The sequence below is a fragment of the Equus asinus genome, chromosome 8, assembly GCF_041296235.1.
Source record: "Equus asinus isolate D_3611 breed Donkey chromosome 8, EquAss-T2T_v2, whole genome shotgun sequence".
Classification (NCBI taxonomy): domain Eukaryota; kingdom Metazoa; phylum Chordata; class Mammalia; order Perissodactyla; family Equidae; genus Equus; species Equus asinus.
Window position 1 is genome coordinate 55,354,486 of NC_091797.1, and position 22,104 is coordinate 55,376,589.

The window sequence follows — 22,104 nt, forward strand, 5'->3', positions numbered from 1 at the left end:
GCTTTTAGGTCTCTTGTAGTGAAAAGTCTCCTTAAATTCTTTTTTCCTAATTAATACTGATTTGTAACTGACAAGCTCAGTTTTATACACTTTCTTGATCTCCTTCATCAAGCAATACTTTCATTTTTTAGTGCGATGAGTTCTTCCACTCTGGTAGATAGCCATATAGAAGGCTTTTCTGGAGAAAAGTCAGGCTTTTAAATCTTTATCTCCCTTTTTTTTCTGACCTTCTAGTATTCCGTCTGTGGGCTTTCTATGTAAGCTTCCTGAGATCAGCACCTTTGTCTGTTTCACTCACTGTTGTATGTCTAGCACTCAGACTGACATAGAGTAGGTGCTCAAATATTTGCTGAAGTGTGAATGAATCAACTTTTTTAAATGATTTTTTCCACTTTTTCTAACTCATTTGTATTTTTGGTTGTGAGTCCCTTTTCCAACTTTGAGTAGCCATTGAATGAATTTATTTGCTCTTTCATATGTTACTTTGTCTTCTCTTTCCCACTGGAACACCGTTCATCGTGATGCTTTAATCACAGAGACTCACGGTGCCAACATAGACAGATACTTTAAGCACCTGTTCTTTTAAAAGCAAAGTTAAATTATTTCTTTCCTCATAGGTCCAGAACTGTCCTGCAAACAAAGGAGAGTACATCCTGCATCACATGGCCAAGACTGAATGCTCCCACAGTGTGGTCCACAGATCTGAGTTGGTCCATGAACTAACTGTCGTCCATCTGCAATAAGTCTAGAAATAAGAACAAGCACTTAAAAACTTTTATTTGCAATTTGACATTGCCACAGCATCCAAGTGCCTGATTTTGTATTTTTTAAAAGTATCAGTCTATGATATATTGGAAATAAAATGCCCTCACCACAAATAGTGAGAGAAGCCCCAGTTGAGTTCTCAGCTGGATGAAGGGTAGAAATGGGTTTGTCTGTCTATAGAAGAGGTTGTGAGCGCGAGAACTCTCCACATCACGTGACTTTCTAAGAAAACTAAACCTGAGGTAACGATTCATGATGGGTGGGAATCATAAGCCCTTGTATTTGTTTCAATAGAAAAAAATATGTTTATGGGATAACAGACATTACCCTGAAGTTACACAGGTGCAGTTTCGAAACCAATTTATCTTCCCTCTTTGCAGCACACAAATGTAGCTGCTCTGCAAGGAAACCCTTATTCACTGGCATAAACAAGCAGCTGTGCCAGAGGAAGAAATAATAGGGGGAAGCCTGTACCAACTCAGAATACACCTCGTTGACACCAAAGCTGATTGATGAGCAAGGAGCATTCAGAGTCCAGAGGAGAGCAAAATGGAAACGAGACAGACAAACGGTACTGAGAGGTATGAGAAAATGTAGTTGTGACACAGATGTGTGTTCTCTGTGCAAGAGAAGATTAGGGTCTTTCAAGGCTGACAGTTGTTGTCACTGCATCTGACATAAATTTTGCTCATGTTAATGGAAATGTACTAGCATGATTTACCAAAGCCATTTACAGCTGTTGAGTTAGAGTGAAATAGAAAGCAATTGTGGAAAGAGGAACCCAAGAGGTTTCATACTTGCGTGTATGAACAAATGCATATTTTAAAACTGCTATATACATAAAGCCTTCCCCCTAGTGTGCCAACATTTATTTTTCTTTAAAGCTATTCTTTCAGATCTTAAAAAAACTACGGCAAATTCTGTGGTTTCAGAAAACCTTCTCAACCTCTCTTTCTCCATTTTAAGACTGTGCTTCTTGTGTTAAGAGGCTTTTATTTCTTACAAAGCCATTTTTCTTTAGGAAATTATGTTCTTTCATCCTTCCTCATGATGCTAGAATTAGACACTCTAATCTGTGTTGAGTCGTAGGAATCGCAAAATATTCTGGAATATCAAGACATTGCTTTCAGCCATGGAGTGGCAATGACAAGGGCACGCGAGGTTTCTACAGATAATGGGTCAAAGGTAAAGTCCGTCAAAAGCCGACCTGGAAGACCATGAGATGAGGCTCATGACATCTCTATGCTGCTGCAGCCAGTGTTTGAAAAGCCAGGCGAGAGAGTTGGTGTTGGGAGAAAAATGTCTTCAGAGATGGAATATCTCCTGGTGTGAAGGAAGCAACTGGACAGCCTTCTACCCAGAAACTTCTCAGAGTAGCTGAGCAACACAGGCTGTCCCTGAGGGCTGCATGTGGCATTAGGGGCAGTCACACACAATGGCTGGGGTAATTAGAAGGATTCTGAAACAGAAAAAATGGGAAAATTTGAGCAGAACAGGAAAGCGTTGTGGAGAACTCTTCATAGAATAAAGACAAGTTGTATTTTATGTAAGAGATGAAGTGTGAAATCTTGGGCTGGCATCATACATGGAATAACTTAGAGTGGTCCAGAGAAAGAGTGAGGAAAGAAAACAGCCCCTGGTAACTAAAGCCTCTGTAGGATGCTAATGTTTTTCCCTCCTGGGATCCAGGAGCAGAGCGGCTGTGATGCCATAGAATACAGTGTTTTCACCAGTGTTTTGCCCACTCTGGATTGCCCAGGCTTCATGTTTCACTTGCTGCCTTCTGCTGACCCCCTTGCTGTCTATTAGCATCACCACCAAAGATGCGCATGGGAAAATAGGAGGCCACATAGAGGGACATAGCATGGTAATTTTTAGTTCTTATATAGACAAAGTTGAAGCTTCTGTGCTGGCTGAGGTAGGTGGAACCCTTGCTTCCCCAGGCCACACTCAACTACCCTCACAACAAGTCTGTAGTTTCATAATGATGATGATTTTTTACTCTGGACAACCCCCCTCCACCCCGTAGACCAGCCACTGGAATTCTTTGTCCCCAAGCCCCTTTCTTTTTTTTCTAGGCCCTAACCAGCTCATCCACTCATAGCAAAAAATCTCTGAAACTTCCTGCCAACTCCTGTCATTATTTCTGAGACACCTTTGCTCCTCACTTAGGGGCCCACTCCCTACTTCAGATCCCTCCTTGTTGTCACCTCTTTAGTCTTGACCTCAATGGTTCTTTTCCCAGCTGGACCCTCTGAATCTCTTCATTATTCTTTGCGTCAAGGCATGTGGTAGCTTCTTCAGAAGCTCCAGGATCACTAGTCATTCCTACTGGCTTCTTCTCCATTTGATCCATAAGCAGTTATTGAGCACCTACAGGATGCCAGCGCTTTAGCCAGGGGTCAGGCTCTGCTTTCTCCCCTGTGTTGTATTTTTTAATTTATTAATAGGCTGAACCTCTAGTGTCTTGGCTTAAGATTCAGTTAAAGCCTTCATGGCCCCAATGGAGGCAGAAAAATCATAAACATCTGCTAAGGCTGCCACAAGAAAATAACACAGACTAGGTGGCTTAAACAGAAATTGATTTTCTCCCAGTTCTGGGGTTGGAAGTCCAAGATCAAGGTGCTGGCAGGGTTGGTTTCTCATGAGGCCTCTCTTCTTTGCTTGTAGACAGCCACCTTTCAGCTGTGTCCTCACGTGGGCTTTCCTCTGTGTGTGCACATCGCTGGGGTCTCTATCTCTTCTTATAGGGCCGCCAGTCCTACTGGATCAAAGAACTACCTGTATGACCTCACTGAATATTAATTACCTCCTTAAAGGTCCAATATTCAAATATAGCCACATTGTGGGTTAGGGCTTCAATACAGAAATTTGGAGGGGACACAGTTCAATCCATAAGACCAGTGAAGATGCTTTTTTCTGCAAGTAGCAGAAACTCAACTCAAATTCAACTCTCATGGTGGGCTGTCCAGAGAAAGAATATGTCCACTGTTCATTTGGGCTCAACAGGGACCCAGGTTCAATAGCAACTATTGAAATTATGTTCAGTTATATGCATAGGTCCAAAGATAATTATTCTCAAAACCAAAAACTATTTTAAGATGTGGGTCTATTGTGCCCAAGACAATCAATATTTATGAGAAACACCAACAACGAACATTAAACTAGGCTATATTATTGCAGGCGTGCAAGGGTGTTTTCATTTTCATCACCATTAGGAATGACATTGACATCACTTTCCTACCTCAATTATTCAGAACACAGTTAATGAGTAGACACCTAGCACTTTCAAGGCGTTGAATTAGGAGCTTTCAAGGCCACCAAAATGAATCCGAAAACTGAATGCCTCTACCTTGTTTTATGAATCTCAGGGCAAAGTTTAGCCACTTATGCCCACACTGAGAAGAGAATTTCGAAATTCAGATTTTCAAAAGAATATAAGTAAGCAGTAAATAAATAAATAGTGGCAGTCCCCAGAATCAGCTTGTACCTGCCAACTGCACATTGCTTACAGCAAAGATTCGTACTTCAGGGGACACTAATAAAGGCAGTTTCTGCTCCTTTTTATTGTTTAGTATTCCTTTTTTCCTCCCTATTTTCTTGCTCTGTCACAGCTTCCAGCTGCTTCTCTCTCCTCTTCTCATTAAGGTTTTCCATCTTTCTTTTTCACAAGCTGGATGCCTCTCTCCTTCCCTCCCTCCCCCATCAGTCTTTGCTTTTAGCTCCTGCGTCCTGCACGTAATTCTCCGTCCTCTCGTTCACTTCTCCATTCCGCCCCCACCCCCCCCACCTCCCACTGAGGGCTTGAGAGACAGGTTCTTTCCAGAGACCCTGGGTTGATGTTTTCAACTTGCCTTTCAGAAGTCACTTCTTTCCACATGTAGAAACTTCGGGCGAGAACCAACAGCACTGTTTATAGTCTAGATCTGGGAGTCTCGATCAGAAGGCTGCCCTGAAAGTGGAGCAGGAGCACTGGGCATTCTCTTTGAAGGAAGCAGAATTCTTTGATGTCAGAGCAGAGTCCAATTTTATGAGCACACTGAAGGTTAGACTGAAACAGGTCAAAACTCGGCCAATGCCTTTAATAACTGTGTCTTCCCTCACAAGGGCTGTATGTTTGGGATAAATCAGATGTTTTATAAAATAGACAAAGGGGCCCTCTGGTATTCTTGCTGCTGCTCAGTTTTATGTCTTTGAGCCGTGAAATTCCTTGTTGTTGAGGTTGGGTCTCTGTGGACCCACTGCTGGAACACTTTCTACCCATAGGGACAGAATTCCTGGAGTTCCATTGTGGAATTAAATTAACTCTGGCATCCATAAAAGCCAACAGCCCAACTCATCCTCCAACCTCAACACTTCTGCAAAACATAAAATGTGAACATGTGGAACAAAACTCAGGACCAGGTAGACAGGAGCTAAGTGACTGTATCAATTCAAGTTTCTCCCATCAAAGATTGTTAGGCTATTTTGATAAGGAGGTTTTTAATCAATTCTGGCAATTAAAGAAGTTTAATAATCCTGGAGTCAGAAGCCGTTGAGAACAGGCAGATACAGTCCTCAAAAAAGAAGCTGAGTGAAGGGCCAGCCCCATGGCCAAGTGGTTAAGTTCTTGTGCTCTGCTTTGGTGGCCCAGGGTTTGCTGGTTCAAGTGTGGACCCAGCACGGCTCATCAAGCTGTGCTGCGGCAGCATCCCACATGGAGGAACTAGAAGGACTTATAAGTGTGTACTGGGGCTTTGGTGAGAAAAAAAAAAAATGAGGAAGATTGGCAACAGATGTTAGCTCAGGGCCAATCTCTCCTCACCAAAAAAAAAAAAAAAAAAGTCAACGTCATTAAAAAAAAACAAAAAACAAAAAAAGAAGCTCAGTGAACTGAGAGGAATACTTGGCAAGATTGCCTTCAGCAGACAGAGGGATATTTTTTAAGTAAATAACGAGTTGTACAATGCGAATATCGCATATCAATTGTCTAGCTGAGGAGCTGTGCTTAGGTGTGAGGCAGATATACAGCTGCCTCTGTATAGAAGCTTCCCGTAACTCCCTAAGACCGGAAGTGACCTGATGAACAAGTATGGCGAATAGTCCCAATATCACAGCAATTTAAAGGGGAAGGATCCAGAAGGAATCCACTAAAAGTGATGGTTCAGCCCAATCCACAACCGAGGAGTAGGATGTCTTGAGGACTGAGCTGTTTTAGGGACTTGCAAACCACACGCAGATTTGTCTTCCTGTGGATTGTGTATGATATAAACACAAACTTTTTTGCTAGAGAGAAAAGGGTCTGGCAGACCGTCTCCTGAATTCTTGCTGACTAAAAAGGATAGAGTTCTTAGATGTAGTGGCCAAAATTTTTGCAGAAAGCGTCAGGTGGAAAAATAACTCTAAGGAGATAGAATCAATGAGAGTGTCAAGAAGCTAATGAATGGGAAGCACATGATACGAGGAAGAAATGCACCCAGCCCCTAGCACGGTGTCAGGTGCAGAATACATACTCCACGCATGTTACTGAAGAAGTGAAACAATGAAAAACTAAATGAATAAATGGAAAGGTTTAATCCACTGTATACATGAGGAATAGCCTCTTTTCATAGAAGGTAGATCTGGAGCTTCAAAAGGAGACAGCAGCAAGCATTTCATAATTCATGGGCAAATGAAGCTTCATGCTGTCCCCAAAGGAAGAGACTCATGGGGGCTGGTGTCTCCCCTTGGGGTCTGGAGGCAGCTGTGGGTACACCTGCCATGGCCAATTGAGAAGCAAAGGAAACATAACAGGTATCTTTCCAGAGTTTCTCAGACTTCCTGAGAGCTACCCAGTGTATCTGATACAAGAGTAAATAGATAACATCCACATGAGAAACACACTTGAGCTGGGACAGAGGCAGAGTTTTGACGTCCTCCTCCATTAATATTCATGACTTCGAAAGCAAAGGAGACTTTAGGAAGAAGACTATGGAAGTTAACTGTCTAGAGTACAGTCAGAGTTTTTCTTCTGAGGTGGGCATTGTTTTTATTTTGAAAGGGATGTTATTCTATTTGGTAGGCCAATATTGCTTCTTGCCCATCTATTGCCAGTTAACAGGCCCCGGTCATAGTGACAACCAAAAAATGCCCAACACAATTCCAACTGCCCTCCTGGGGAGTATTATCCAATTGAGCAATACTGGATTCTTCCAAAGAACTCAGTTTAGTCTTCTGGACCATAGTATACTCTAGTAAAATGATAAGTTTTTGAGAAAAGATAGAGTTTATCTGGTAAATATTGAACTCACATACTTAGCAAGACTTGATAACGTGCTCGAGACAACTTGGAATGATATTCAAGTGTGGAATAGAGAACTCAAACATGCACTGTGTCAATGCTTACCCAGTTGGCTCCCTTCAAATGCTCGCTCCATTACAGAACACCTACTGGGTGTTCAGAGTTTGCATACTTCAGTCCATCTCACTCACTTATGCCCTCTTCCAGGCCTTGAATGCCTCGTTTCAACCTTGCCTGCTCTTCATTTCACCTTCTGGCTGGCTCTTCTACTTTCATCCACTGAGCAGCCAACCTCCAGGCCCCAACCATACCTTGGTTTCCTGGCTACTGTTTTTGTACAGTTCCTTCATCATGACAACCCAGACAGATCATTTTGTGGCAACCATTTTGCCCAACTTAGCCCTGGAAACACCCACACTTGAGCAGTCTTTCCAGACAGTCCTCTCCCAATCTTGGTTCAGTTTCGGTGGCAGGGCCAAAACAGACATGACATAGAATGAATAAACAGTAGCAAGGGAGGTACCCAGTCACTCTCAGGAAAGAACAATGGGGAAGAGGGTTTAAAACAATGCTTACAGCTTCACAGTTCATATGCAGGTTCTCAGAGTATGAGTAATAAAGCTAAATTCTAAGAATAGGAAATAAATGTGATCTCATGGGTTCAACCTTGAATCGGTGACCCACAGAACTAAGAAGTCCAAGGGTAGACCTAGTTCTAAATGCAGGAGGATCAAGAATCTCAAACAATGTCAGTAAAATAGACGTGAAATGTCCTGGTCTTGCTTTCTTTTGTATTGTCTTCATTCTTTAAAAACTTTCCACACTTGAGGGATGATTGAGATAGCAGTAGAAAGTACAGTTTACTTTCTATCAGATTAGTAAACCCAGGGTAAAGAACTCCTGTTGCTCAGTTGTTCCAGAAAAAGCCCTGGGTTCTCATTCTTAATATGTTACTTATCCCTGAATCAATCACAAAGGGCAAGGATTTGAAGGACTCTCACTGGATCCTGTAGAGCCAGAAGTGGGAAGAATCGGTCCCCAAAGGAAAGCCAGAGGGTTGCTGTCAAGAAGAGGTCAGGAAGCCTGGGCAGCCAAGAACAACAGATGCCCATGGCATTGGTCAGGAGCTCTTGACTGGACGTGGAACGGAAGAGTGTAGTTTTATTAAAAATGTGTGTGTGTGTGTGTGTGTAAATCCATCAGCTTTCTAGAAAGCAAGCTCCACAATCCACAAGGGCAGGGATTTTTTAATCTTGTTTTGTTCACTATTGCATCACCATTGTCTACAACAGTGCCTAGTACCTAGTGGGTTCCCCCCAAATAGCTGATGAATAAATGAGAATGGAAATCCTGCATACGAAGGGAAAAGCACGATGCAGAGTGTGTGGATGGAGAGCCTGAGCCCATGCTACAGACCACTCTGCCAGATAGAGGATATTATTGACACTTTCCTAAGATCTGCCCTCTTCTGGGGACAGATTTAAACTCACCAAACATGTACTAAATATCGAGTACACCAGTCACGGTTTCTTTGTCTTAATCTTACTAATAATTTCATTTTCAGGAGGTAGTGGAAGTGGTGCCCCTTAGAGTTGCCTCTGGCCAAAAAGTAAGAATCATTTAGGATTGAGTGTGAAAGAGATAAGAGCCTTGAAAGGAAGTGGCCATATCACCAAAGTTTTAAGAGTATTAGTAGATATGCACTTCAGATATGCACTTCTACAGATGCAGATGTAGTGATTCAAAATTTCATAGGGACAAATAAACAAATTTTATCTGGAAAGCTAAGAATAAAATGAGCAATGAATGAGAAATATGTATACCAGATATTAAAACATATTCTAAAATATCAACAATTAAAAAGCATGGTACTGCCTCAGAATAGACAGACAAATTAACAGAACAAAATGTAGTCTAGAAATAAACCAAAACACATCTAGGAATGTAGTACATGACATAAACGACATCTCAAATGAGTGAGGAGAAAGTGGATTATTTGATCAGCGGTATTGGGTCAATGCAGAAGCCATCTTGAAGAAATAAAGTTAGATCCGTACCTCACACCTTATACCCGGATAAATTTCGAATGTAAAAAATTAAAACCCCAAATTACTAGAAGAAAGCATAAGGGGATTATTTAGTAACTTTAGAATGGTGAAGACTTTTCCACCTGTGACATAAGATTCAGAAGCCATAAAAGAAAAAACTGACAAAATTCTACCACGGAAAATTAAAATAAAAATTCTCTATGCAGTAAATATTACAAGCAAAGTCAAAAAGACAAACAACAAATCAGGAAAAAATTTACTACTTTCATCACAGACAAAGGCCTAATTTTCAACACATATGTTCAAATTAATTTTTCAAAAGACCATCAATCCATTCAAAAATGGGCAAAAGACATAAACAGTTCACAGAAAAGTAAATATGAAAAAAACCCTTAAAAGTATGAGATATGTTCAACATCACTTGACTGAAAAATACAAATCAAAAGTCTTCTAAGATACCAATTTTTGGCCTCTTCGATTGGCAAAGATCCAAAAGTCTGACAACATACTGGGTTGGTCGGGCTTTTCGTAAAGGGAGCCCATTTATCACTGGAGGGGAAATAAATTGGAGGGTTGCAAAGGTCAATATGGCAATATCTACTAAAATTACAACTGTGCCTACCCTTTGACCCAGCAAGTCCATTTTAAGGCCTTTGTCTTAGAGTGATACATACATATACGCAAAGTGAAGTATGCACAAGATGATTTGCTGCAACGTTGCAAGAGGGCAAGATTGGAAACTACCTAAATGACCATTATAAAGGGAACCAGACAAGGCAGCATTATTTAACTGTTAAGAAGAACTGGTCTCCCAAACGTATTGATGGGTAAAAGAAAAAAAATCAAGATATGAAATAATGTGTAAAAAGGAAGCGAATGAATATATATTTATATTTTTTTCAAGTGCATAAAAATCTCTGGATGGATACCCAAGAAACTGGATCACTCAGGAGAGTTTATATTCAAGGAGAGAAGAATTAAATTCTATCTTTTGATGGGAGGAGTGGCAAAGAATTTACAGTCATATTTAAAAACCACACTAAGTTTTTATACTCCTAGAATTCTGAACCCTGTGAATGTACTACCTATTCAAGTAAATCAATCTTTTTTTTAAGAAAGTGAATACCTATGGGTTTCCAGGTTGTAGCAGTTTGATTTTATTAAAACTTTTCTTTTCAACTTTCTTCAGATTTTTTTGCAAGTTAGGCCTGATTCCAGCCTTCCAAGAGGTCCTAGGAGAGATTCTTCCCGGTTTCTGGTGGGGATTCTAGCCAAACCAGACCGAGAGAGAGAGAAAAGTATATTACATCTGTGGTAGTTAGCAATGTGGAAGTTGTTACGGCCTTCTTTATGTTCCTTTGCAATTTCTAATCTTTCCTCCACGAGCAGAAATTATTTTTGTAACCAGAAAAAAAGTATTATTTTAAAACTTACTTAAAACTCGTTCTTTAAAATTCACATATTAGTTAAAATTCACATATTTAAGATTCACTCTAAAATGAAAAGCCAATTCCTAGAAAGATGTTGCATCTACTGATGGAGTGCTAGGCTGAATGACACAAGTTGGAAAATCTAAATGAGAATTATATTGGTCTCCATTAAAAAAAATGGAAACTAGGGTGGATGAGTAGAAATACAAGAGGAGGCAAAGGCTGGAGCGAACACAGCTGGAGAAGTGGCAGGGTAAATGACACTAGGGCAGAAAGGGGCCATGAAGAGATCATCAAATAGGAATGCTGGGGACCTTAGATCGAAAACATTAGATATGCTCAATTTGTTAAATGTCTCTAAATGGAATTTTATGGTGTTTGGCCATGGGGTGTATGATGTACAATTCTTCTCAATTTCTGTATGAAAGTATCAGTAATTTTCCAAATACACGTTTATTTTTTTTCAGATCCCCCCAAAGGAATTGAGCTGAAGAGGAGCCTGTGAAAAGCCTTCAACTGGAGAAGGGGATCCTCAGCAGAGCCTTGGGCTAGGAAACAGGACGGTACCGGCCGGAAGTGTAGGAAGGTCAGTTGGCTGGAGCATGAAGTGATGGGAGGAAGGAGCAGGAGACGGGACTAGAAGGACAATAAACAGGAGACATCATGGGGGTCACTGTGCCCTGTAGGACGGGTGGACTTTATTGTAGATTGTGTGGAGCCACTGAAGCGTTTTAAGCGGGAATGTCTTAGATTTGTAATTTAGACTGCTCGTGTGGCTGTAGCTGGAGGACAGATTGGCAGGGTCAAGATTGGAGCCAGGGAGACAGATTAGCATTTTATTTTCCAACAAACCTCATCCAGGTGATGGATGAGGACGGCAGATAAGGATCGAGCAACATACAATTGTGAGAACTCTTCAGAGGATAAAGTCAGCAAGATGTAGTGATTGACTTGGTTGTGGTCAAGAGAGAGAAGGGTGTCGGATGTTTCTTAGGCTTCTCAGAACAGATAAGGTCAACAACAACAAAAAAAAGACAAAGCATATTCAGAGAAGAGCCGTTGTGTATGCCTTGTTTTTATTTCTGCTGTTTCTCTTTCGTGGTCAGAAAGCTGAGAGTTCAGTTTTGAAGATGTTGCACTTGCAGCATTAATGGGACAATCAAGCAGAGATGTTCAGCAGGTGGTTGGATACCTGTCTAGTTTGAGAAGCAGTCTGGGCTAGAGGCATAGCGATCATTAGGATACAGGCAAACAAGTGGCAGAGAAGGGATGGGTTGGCCCTGGAATATCAGCACAGTAAGAAGGGTAAAGCATGAAGCCCTCGGACAGTGAGGTTTGGAGTTAGAGATGTGATCTAGGGCTTCTAGCTTGCATGACTGGGTGGATGATGATCTGATTATTTGCCAAGCCCCTTTAGTTGCAGGAACAGGGATTCACTTAATTCATCTCAAGAAAAGTGGGGTTTACTGGAAAGGTCAGGTGGACTGAAATCAGACCTGGAAACCTCAGGACATGAGGTGGGTCTGGGGGTCTCTGTCTCTCTCCAGCCCTATTTCTTTCTGTACATCCTCTTCATTGTCTCAGTACCAACCAGACTTATTACCTCTTCTCTAGGACTAACAACCCCAAGATTGAGAATGTCTATAAATGTCTTGAAACTGTAAGCAAAATGTCATATATATACTCATCTGTACATTTCTCTGGGGAGAGTCTGCAGCTTTCATTAGCTTCTCAGAGTGATCTAAGAGACAAATGAAGCTTTCACACTTCATCATCACCTTTCCCTGCACGGAAAGAGGCAAGATTTAACCTGCCTCAACTCCAACTCATGACAATCTTTCACTACTGCAAATTATAAAATTCTTTTCATTTTCCTTCGTTCAGATTTTAAAGTTATAGAATATGACTGGTCCAGCTTTTTTGCATCAGGCCAAAGGTGATAGGATTGCTGTTCTTAAGTCAGGAGGAGCTAGCAAGGGGAATGGTGACCAGAGGTAAAGCAAGGCTGCCTAAGTAGGAGGTCAGGGAGAAGGTTTCCCTTAGAAGGGATGTAGTGTAGACGGGATGGAAGGTAAAGGCTTGGCCGAGGCAGCATGACCATTACCCATTAAGGAGGAATAGACTCTGTCTCTGGCACATTGGCTTAGGTGATAAGAGCTGGCTGATTGAAATTACCCGAAGAGATTGGATTAATATTAAGCTGGAAAGAGATCTGTAATGGAGTTCTACAGAAATTGTTCCTCACTTTATCTTTTCAACACTTTCTGTCAATAAAAGAATATCAAACATGAATTTCAACTTTGCATTTATCAGAAAGCTGGGGATAATGTATGACAAAATGGAAAACAGACCTCAGTCTCAAAAAGTTTTTGGCAAAGTTGGAATAATAGGCCAAATCAAAGAAGATTAGATTTGGTGGGACTGAATGTAAAATAGTATACTGAGAATTATTAAAATCAAACACACAACTACAACATCAGGAGGAAGAGACCTAACCATATGTGCACATGTGGCTCCAAATAATCTCTAGCCAATCTGAGCCACCAGTACAAGGTAATTGCTAAAAGCAAAGAAAACAGGAAAAACTCTTTGTATTAATAATGGGTTTCAATGCTCAGATCCAACTGTGGTGGCCTGTTCCTCACAGTATCTACTTCTAGTGACCACTGGCTATGACCACATTTTTAAAAATTTTTTTATTAAAACTTTACTCTTCTGGGACAGTTTTAGGCTCTCAGCAAAATCGAGGAAAGGTACAAAGATGTCCCACATACTACCTGCCTCTGCGCATGCATAGCCTCCCCCGTTACCAGTATCCCCCACCAGAGTGGTACATTTGTTACCATGAATGAACTTACATTGACGTCATAATCACCCAATGTCCACAGCTTACATGAGGGTCCATTCTTGGTGTTGTACAATCTATGGGTTTCTGGGGCTGCATTTTGAAAGTACAGTAAACACAACAAACTCTGCCCCTTAGGATGGCCTGCCTAATTGATTTGGATTGTTTCCTGAGGTATTTTCTCTTATCTTGCTTGCCCATGTTCTGGTCCATGAAGGAATGGTCCCTTTCCTCCTGCACCTCTCCCAGGTCTAGCACCTGACCTCCAGGTATCTTGGAGAGCTCACTGAATGCTGGACACAATCCTGGTCTTTGTGACTGTGTGATCTCACAATTACTCCCCACTCCACACTTTGAGTCAGACTTCTAAAAGTTCCAGCAAGCAATCACGAGGATTGATTGTTTATTCTCGATGGTGTCAACCACGGAAGAAACTGAGGCACAGAGTCAAGCCTCAAAGCAAGTAAGCACAGTCAGGGCTCAGACTCCACATATTTGGCCCTAAAGGCATGCCCAGCCCCAGTCCACCTTTTTCAGTTCCTCTATGAGCTCTGCCAGCGTGAAGTCCCAGCAATCAATGTTTGAACAGCCTGTTTCATCTCCTTGGAATTCTCCCTTTATCATTCAAGTTGTCAGCTTCACCCCCTCTACCCCCAAGACCTCAACATCTCACCCTCTACCCTTCTCTGCTCCCCGCCACCCGCCTCACATAGAGTCAACTCGTGACTGAAGGTTTTGTTTTCATTTTGGCACCAGCCCTTATTTGAGTCTATGACCTCCACTCAAAGAACACTTTGAGATGCTGATAACCTTTGGTTACAGTTTGGAAAGGACAGAGGTTTGTGGCCCTGATAGTGTGGCTTACCAGACAAGCCTGTCACGTAAATCTGCGTAACCCACACATCATCCGTGATATGAACTAGCTTCCAGACCAGCTGTGAATGTCCAAAGATTGGTACATTTCTTTCCACATAGGCTGACATTCAGGGACGTTGGAAATTGAGTAAACTGCATATGTGGGAGCTGTACAACAGATCAAACAAAACCAGACAAAAACCTCCAGGGTCACAGGCTTGTCAAGAAGGGACCCAGCATAAGAAGAAATCACAGCAGCGTCCATTTTGAACTTCCTGGTGCATTCCATGTAGGGGGAGCAGGAGGCAGAAATGAAGTCGAGTCATGTAGGGGATCCAGGGCTGTTAGACGGAGCTGGCATAGCCCTGGGAAGCAGTAAGATTTGAAAAGACCAAGTGTAATCTCCAACCGAGCCAAATGCTCATGCCGGGCAAATGAGACTCTGGGGTGGACCATCCCTTCCCCTAACAGCAAGGAGATAGGGCAGGAGCGCCCTGTCTGAAGCAGAGATTCAGCCAGACCTGGGACACTATGGGGCCCATGGGACAGGTGGCTGGCCTCACTGGGCAGAACGCATAAACTAGATAGTTACGATTCCTTTCCTCAAACCTTCCAGCAAGGCCAAGTGCACCTTTTGAGGCTAATGATCTATTAGGATGCCAAACTAAATTTCATTTTCTGTTGGAAAGATTTTTCCTTTTCTGGCCCAAGCGAAAGACTTGGCAATTTCACCCAGAGTTCTTCTTACGCGTGGTAATAACAATTAACCAAGAGCAACGACGTGCCTTAGGGTAACAGAGCCCCATAGAATGTGCGAATGAGTCCCTAGGCAGGCCACGGAGTCAGGCACAGGGCACATCTGCTCATTTTCCTTTCCAAAATAATCGCGGCTCTAAGATCCCGTCCGCACTTGCCAGGAAAGCACTGCCCCAGTGACTGGCTGCTGCCAGCAGTGACCGCACATGGCTCCCCAAGTAGCAATTCAGAGCGATCCCCCCTACACCCAGCAACAGTTACATACATTGAGTAGTAATGTGTTTCAGACTTCTGTGGCTTGTGTGTACTTAAATAAAAATTATGGCCCACTCTTGGAAAGCATAATGAAAACTTGGTCTTTTTTAAGGGCTCTCAACTGTTTAATTGGTCCAATAACATCTGTCCCTAAACCTTATGCCATTACCCACCAAGTCACAGAGGGGACACAGGTAACGTGGTTCCTTCCCCAGCCAGAGGGTGACATCACTCACGCCTCTCTAAGTAGGTCCTTCAGGTCTTCTCCAGCATGCATCCCTGGTGGTTTCCTTTCACAAACCCTTCTATCCAACGTACTATCATGGTTAATCAATTGATCAAAAAGTCTACTAAAATGGGGAATCATGAAAAGTTTCATATCTCCAATCAATCTTTTACTTTAATCTAAAAACAAACATACATTAATTTGCCAGTTTATCCTGGCAGCCATGTAGTTGCTCCCAGAGAGGAAACTGGAGCAGAAAAGGAGGGAAGGATATATGCAAAGGCCCTGGGTTTGAGATAGTGCTGCAAGTGGTCAGAATGGGAGGAACAGTGAGCCGTGAGCACAGTGAGGTGAGCAGAGCCAAAATAGGGAAATTGAACCTCACCTTCTAGGCTAGAAGGACTTGTAGAGGGATCTAAAAAGTAGAATGACTCAGTCACATCAGCATTTTAACAAGATCACTCTGGCAGCAGAGTGTAATCTAAAAGGTTAAGGAAGTAAAAGTGGAAATGCTGGGTTGAGTATAGACGATGATGTCAACTCCTGAAAGAAGGCATACAGAAGGAGGAAGGGCAGGTTTGAGAAGGGAAAGAAGATGCTAAAAAAGTTAAAACTAAAACCCAGAGTCAGACAGCCTCCTGCTGACCTCTTATTCCAAATGGCAGGACTCCAAGCTCGCCGTGTCACCCCTTAACCTCGCTAGTTAATAGACCAGGAACGACCTGAGATAGTGAAGGGAAAGGAATATTACAAGTTGAGCCGAGTGACTGCTGTGCTATTTTCAACCACTGGCCCATCTCTCACCAGGAAATGTCATTTAATTTGGGGTTAGATGGATTCACCAGGAAATACTCCAGTGTGTAGTGGGACTGTGGAACAGAGGTCAATTTTACAATTATGAAACAGCTGGCTTTTCCAGATGCACCGGAAGCCATCAGGCCATAGCCTTAAAGGGTGGCTACTGAAATGATACCTGCTCAGCCTGTCACCAGTGAGCACACCAGGGACAGTGAGGTGGGGATGGGAAGTGCTTCTGGGCGCACAGCTGAGCACGTTCAATGAGCTGGGCAGCGTGGGAGAAGTTGAGGCTCCTCTGCAGATATCGTCAGCAAGGACTGAGCATTGAAATTAAACTTGGGCATCCACCAAGACCCCCATCGTGGCCTCCCAGGGCCTGGACCCTCACTGTACCTTCCCGTGGCCTTGACTGTCCTTGGACTGTCCATGGTATATACAGAACTGACACTTATCCCCAAGACAACCAATTCTGCTTCCCTCCTACTTGACGCTCAAGATGACTTTAGCTGTGACCAAGCAAAAGACAACACCTGAATGCCATTCTGGCTTAAACTGTTATTAACTAGAGGAGTTGTTCAACAACTCATTTTCACTTTGGAGGCTGAAAATAAGTGCCAGCTAGTGTCTTTAGCCAATCTCTAAAGATACTGCCCCTGATTCAGGACATGCCTGAAGGGGGCTGGGACCAGGGTGAGGAGATTCACCTGGGGTGTAAAACTGAAGCGGATGCTAGAAAACTCAGTAATCAAGATAAATAACATCTTCATGCAATATTTTAAAAATCAAAATAAATGTAAGAAATCCACGATGAGAAAAATAAAAGTTTATAAAGAAGTACCATGCTGGGTTCTATCGGAGTCTGAGGCAAAAGGAAAAAGCAGTAACGTCTGTTGTTTATTTAAAATTGTGATATTTTGCTCATTGTGGGGTTTTTTGCATTCATTTTAATTTTTTAAAATATATCACATTAAGACATTGCATCTTGAGTCTTGACTTTTGGGAGGCCTCCTTAAACCTTACACCAGAGGCAAGTGCCTTGTTTACCTTGCTCTCGGCCCGGCCGCGTGGGCAGGAATTTGGCGTTTTACACGTGTTCTCTCACAGCTTCAGACACCCCACCCCCACCCCAACACACACACGTGCACACACACACAATAGCGTGGAGAAATTAGAAGCTACTCTTTGGAAATGAAAGCACGCATCCTGTTCATTTGTAGAGGTTATTCAGAGCGTTCTTAAAACAACTTTTCTCATTTATCTTTTCAAGAGTGTTGCTGTTCACCTTTAAATACACACCTGAGATCAGCGTTTGCGGCAGAGCTGTACCCTCGGGTCGTGCTCACACACAGAAAGGAGGAAAATCAATTTCAATCCCCGCGGGACGGGATTACTGGTGCAGAAGGTCACTAAATGCTAGCCCTGCTCAATGGGCTTGGAACAAGATCCTTGTCCGCACTGCTTCACTGCACACTCAGCCCAGGGAGGAGGGCTGCCTGGAGACTCACTCCCAGCCTTTCCCCACGAGGGAGGAGAAAGATGTTGCTTGTACAAGCCACAGATAAATACTTTAAACAGCGAAGGGGAGAGGCAGACACGTGCATGTGCAATGTGGAAACGGAGACTTATGTTTGCACCTAATGCTCTAGAGAAATTGGCCAAGACTGGCTCAACCGACTGAAAATATGACTGCTGTAATTCTGTCAAGGTCACTTGTCAGACTGGGTTATCTGCTCCGCAAGGGCTTGCTGCACAGATGGGCCTTACCGAAGGGCCATAACTCACGGCTCTATCTCACGGAAACCTCCCAGGCCCGGTTACCATTTTGTTCCTGCCCTTCCCGGCCCGGGTATCTGATTCAGCCCATCTGCAGCAAACAGGGGATCCAGGCTGCCTGGAGCCTGGAGCCTGTGTCAGTGACGGCAGCCCTGAGCCCTTACAGATGTTGGCGGACTGGTGCCATTTCTGTCACCTCGGAGATTATTATGAACATTTTATTGAAACCGCATGAATGGTAACAAGGTCTGAGGCACAGAGGGGCAGGAGAACAAAGGCAGCCAGGCCTTTCCTACGGAAGACGTGTGAGAAGTGCTTACCTGGTCTCAGGAGCGCACACTTTTTTTCCCAGTGGGAGGAATAGGGTTTCATGGAAAGAGCCAGGGCATGGAAGTCAAATAGATCTGCAGACTTGAGTCTGAATCCTGGCTCCATTCATGAGCTGTGGGACCTTGGGACATTATTTAACCTCACCAAGGTTCGGTTACCTAATCCATAAAGTGGGGAAAAGCTAATGGATGTAAAGCGCCTGGCGCCAAGCCTGCGCTCCTCACGTGGGTATTCCAGCCCCGTTCTCAGCAAGAATTGCCACATAGTTCTCTTTTCTCGCTGTTTCTTAAATTGGCCCTTGTTTATGCCCAGAATCTCCAGGCTGCTTTCGCTTCCTGTCATCATGTTCAAAGCTTGGCCTAACCCTCTCTTTACCAAGCATATGGCATTGGGACGATAGGACTGGATTTTCATGAGAAAAAGGTACCCAGATTAGTGCATCGCACTCCCAAGCAGCATGATGATGGGCAGGGAGGCGGGGAGGAGAAAGGAGAACAAGGAGCATCTCTTCCTCTCCCTTCTCCTCCTGTGCTCCTGTCTAGTCCCCAGGATCTGGGAAACCAAGAAAGAAGCCTAGCCAGTCGCACTGCAGTCAGTCAGCTGTGATCCTGAGCTCACTGTGGGGAGGGTCATAAAGGAGATGCAGGCTCCGGACGTTGGGTCCCACATCCTCCCAGGAGGAGGGAATGTAAACATCGCCCCTAGCTGGGAGGATCAGGAGCCCTGGCATACCTGAGCAGAAAACATAGCGAGACTTTTCTTAAACAAAACATTCAGGACTCATTTTCCAGCAGTGAGAAACTACAGATGCCCTCCCAAATCTAAGATTTTTGGCCGCCACCTCAGGAGCCCTCCTGGGAGAGATTATTGAGAACCTGAAATCTGGTGGGTCAGGCCCTTCCTGGGTTTAAGAGCCTCAGAGATGAGAAAGTCTGTGCCAACCTGTGATGCCCCATGTGGGCAGGGCATCCCGCCTGCAGAGACGGCTGAAGTGTGTAAAAGAAAAAAAATGATTCATGACCCTTGTTAAAGATGGTAAGGCAGACTTTATGCAGCGGGGGCCACCACAATAGGATCTTGTAGTAGGGGAGAAAGATGGGACTCAACTCTGACTCCAGCAAGGACAAGTGGGGTTTGTAGTGAAGGAGCAGGGTGGGGTCAAGGAATGGAAAACTACTAAGAGGAAACATGAGGGGTAAGGGGGATTCATGCTAGGCCGACTCAGTAGAATTCTTGCTGATGGCAGGCCAGCGCGATAAGACACGGAGGTGGTCAGATCCCGGGGACGTGGGATTTTCACTACATCAACTTAGAATTCCTACTCAACTGTATCCTACAAGGACAGAGAGGTCAGGCCAGCAGAGGACTCCAAGGAGCCTGGTTAAAGTTTGGCTAAAGAAGAGAGTCTTTTTCAAGTGATGGGGCCTGGCCGCGGGTTTTGGCTGATTGTAGGTGGACAAGATGTTTCTGAAGGCAGCACGGAGGTGGTGGAAACTGCCCCAATTCCAGGAACTAAAAGAAACGTCAAGTAGTCAAACCTCTTATTTAGGGAGCTTTTATTGTTGAGAGAGGCCTTTCCAATTTTCATGGGCCTCGCAGCCGCAACAGGAACAGCAACACATACCAACGTCAGCCTCATGCTTCCTAAGCCCCAGGAATGTGGGATGCAGCCGCTGGACCAGTCCACCAGGTGGCAGAGGGAGAGCAGCGTGGCAGTCCCAAGGAGAAAACACGATGGTGGCCAAGGGCAAAGGTGAGCCACTCAGGAGCCACAGGAGTTGGGCCTGTGTTTGGGATACCAGTCATCTTTGGTGGGGAATTCAACATTAAAGATATTTTTATTTTTATCAAGGCTGTTACTCATTCCCTTGGTTATATAGAGCTTGGGGAAGCAAAAAGTTAAACTCAAAACTTGTTAGCATTCGTAAAAAAAATAAAAGATAATGAGCCATTTGGCAAAGACTGTTTCTGTTTGGGTAAATTAGAGTTGACACATTTAATTGGGGTTCAGAGATCACTCTCAAAGAAGGTAAGCTTGCTGGTTTCTCCCTTGGCCCAGTCTGATAGGAGCAACTTCTACTTCTGTTCTTTGCGTCGGTTGGCCCCCAACCTGCGCAGAGGATTCCGTTGACAGCTGGAGCTGCCCCCACTGGCTCCTCAGCTCCAGGTCCTCGGCTGTGGGCCCTGCCTCGGAGAGCAAAGACACGGAAAGAAGCAGCTCCATTGCCCGTGGCTGGCCCACTATGGGCGGCTGCTGCTCTCACTCCCAGCAGCTCTGGGGAACCCTGGGCAAGGAGGAAAGGAGAGTCTTGGGAGCAGAGCTACCCTGACGCCAAGTGGAGAAGGAAGCAACTTCTCTTCAAACCACAGTCCAGTGGCAGACTGAATTACGCAGAATCTTTATGTTGGCCTCACCCTCTGCCCCTTCTCCAGCTTGGCTTTCCCATTTCATCCACTCTCCATGGGAAGGAAAGCCACTTATTGAGCAGAAGCAAATGCTACTAATACTACACTCCAGAGCAGTTTTTAAACAAATATCAATTCATTTAGTTCTCACAACAAGCCTACGAGAATCTCATTACACCCACCTAGCAGATGAGTAAATTGAGGTACCGAAAGGTCAAGCGATGTGCCTGATGCCATAGAACTACTAAATGACAGAGCCTGGATTCCAATTCACATCTGTCTGACTCCAAAGACCATTTTCTTTTCAGACAGCATGTTCCCTGACATTATAATATTGCTTTATGTGTTACCTCTCCCAGGACTGTTTGTATTTTGAAAGAAAGAGCCTGGAAAGGGAAAGACTAAGAATGGACACAAAGATCTCTTGCTCCAAAGGTTGGCAACCTCACCCATACCAGATTAATATTCCCGGAGTTTAGATCTTAATTCCTGTAGATTATTTTTCCTTCTTGCTTCACTTGATCTGGTTTCCGGAAGCATTCCTTGATATTCTTTCTATTTCGTTAGAGGGATTAAGAAATGGAACGTGTTAGATGCATTTTCACGATTGCAAATCAACACTGCACAACAGAAGTTACCCACCGAAACATCTCAGTGGCTGAGAACCATCAGTGTGTGCCATGCCAGAGGACCACGGTGATGTTACCGTCACCACCGTTATGATGTGCCCACCTTGTCCTCCTCTCCTTTGTCACAGCCCAATCCCTCCGGGAAATCTTCCCTCGTTTATCAAAAATACAATGGTGGGATACGTTTTTGCATAAATTATCATTTAATGGTCCTGCGTTTAGAAGCTTCCAATATTTAGACTATCGTATTAATTTCCTAGGGCTGCTGCAACAAAGTGTCACAAGCTGGGTGGCTTAAAAGAACAGAAATGCGTTCTCTCAGAGTTCTGGAGGTAAGAAGTCTGAACTAAGGTGCCGGCGGCGCCATGCCCCCTCTGAAGGCTCCAGGAAAGACTCCTCCCATTGCTGCTTCTAGCTTTGGTGGTTGCCAGCAATTGGACTCATTCCTTGGTTTATAGACGTATTACCCCCGTCTCTGCCTCCATCTTCACATGGTGTTTGTTCTCTTCTGTGTCTGTGTCCAGATTTCCCTTTTCTTATGAGGACACCAGTCCTCGGATTTAGGGCCCACTCTACTCCAGCATTCTCTCATCTTGATTACATCTGCGAAGACTCTCTGCAAATAACGTCACAGTCACAGGTACCAGGGGTTAGGACTTCAACATATCTTTTGGGGGGGACACAATTCAAACCACAATAACTAACTTTGCCCACATGCAGGGCAGACAT

The 22,104-nt window shown here is 43.8% G+C and overlaps 1 long non-coding RNA gene across 1 annotated transcript; it reads left to right on the forward strand.

The window, feature by feature from the left end:
- The first annotated feature begins 1,180 nt into the window (after positions 1-1,180).
- On the forward strand, positions 1,181-20,628 carry LOC106836556 (uncharacterized). The gene is made up of 3 exons (XR_001399370.3): positions 1,181-1,346; positions 10,970-11,088; positions 17,505-20,628. It is a non-coding gene; the product is annotated as an uncharacterized lncRNA (long non-coding RNA).
- Positions 20,629-22,104: the final 1,476 nt, after the last annotated feature.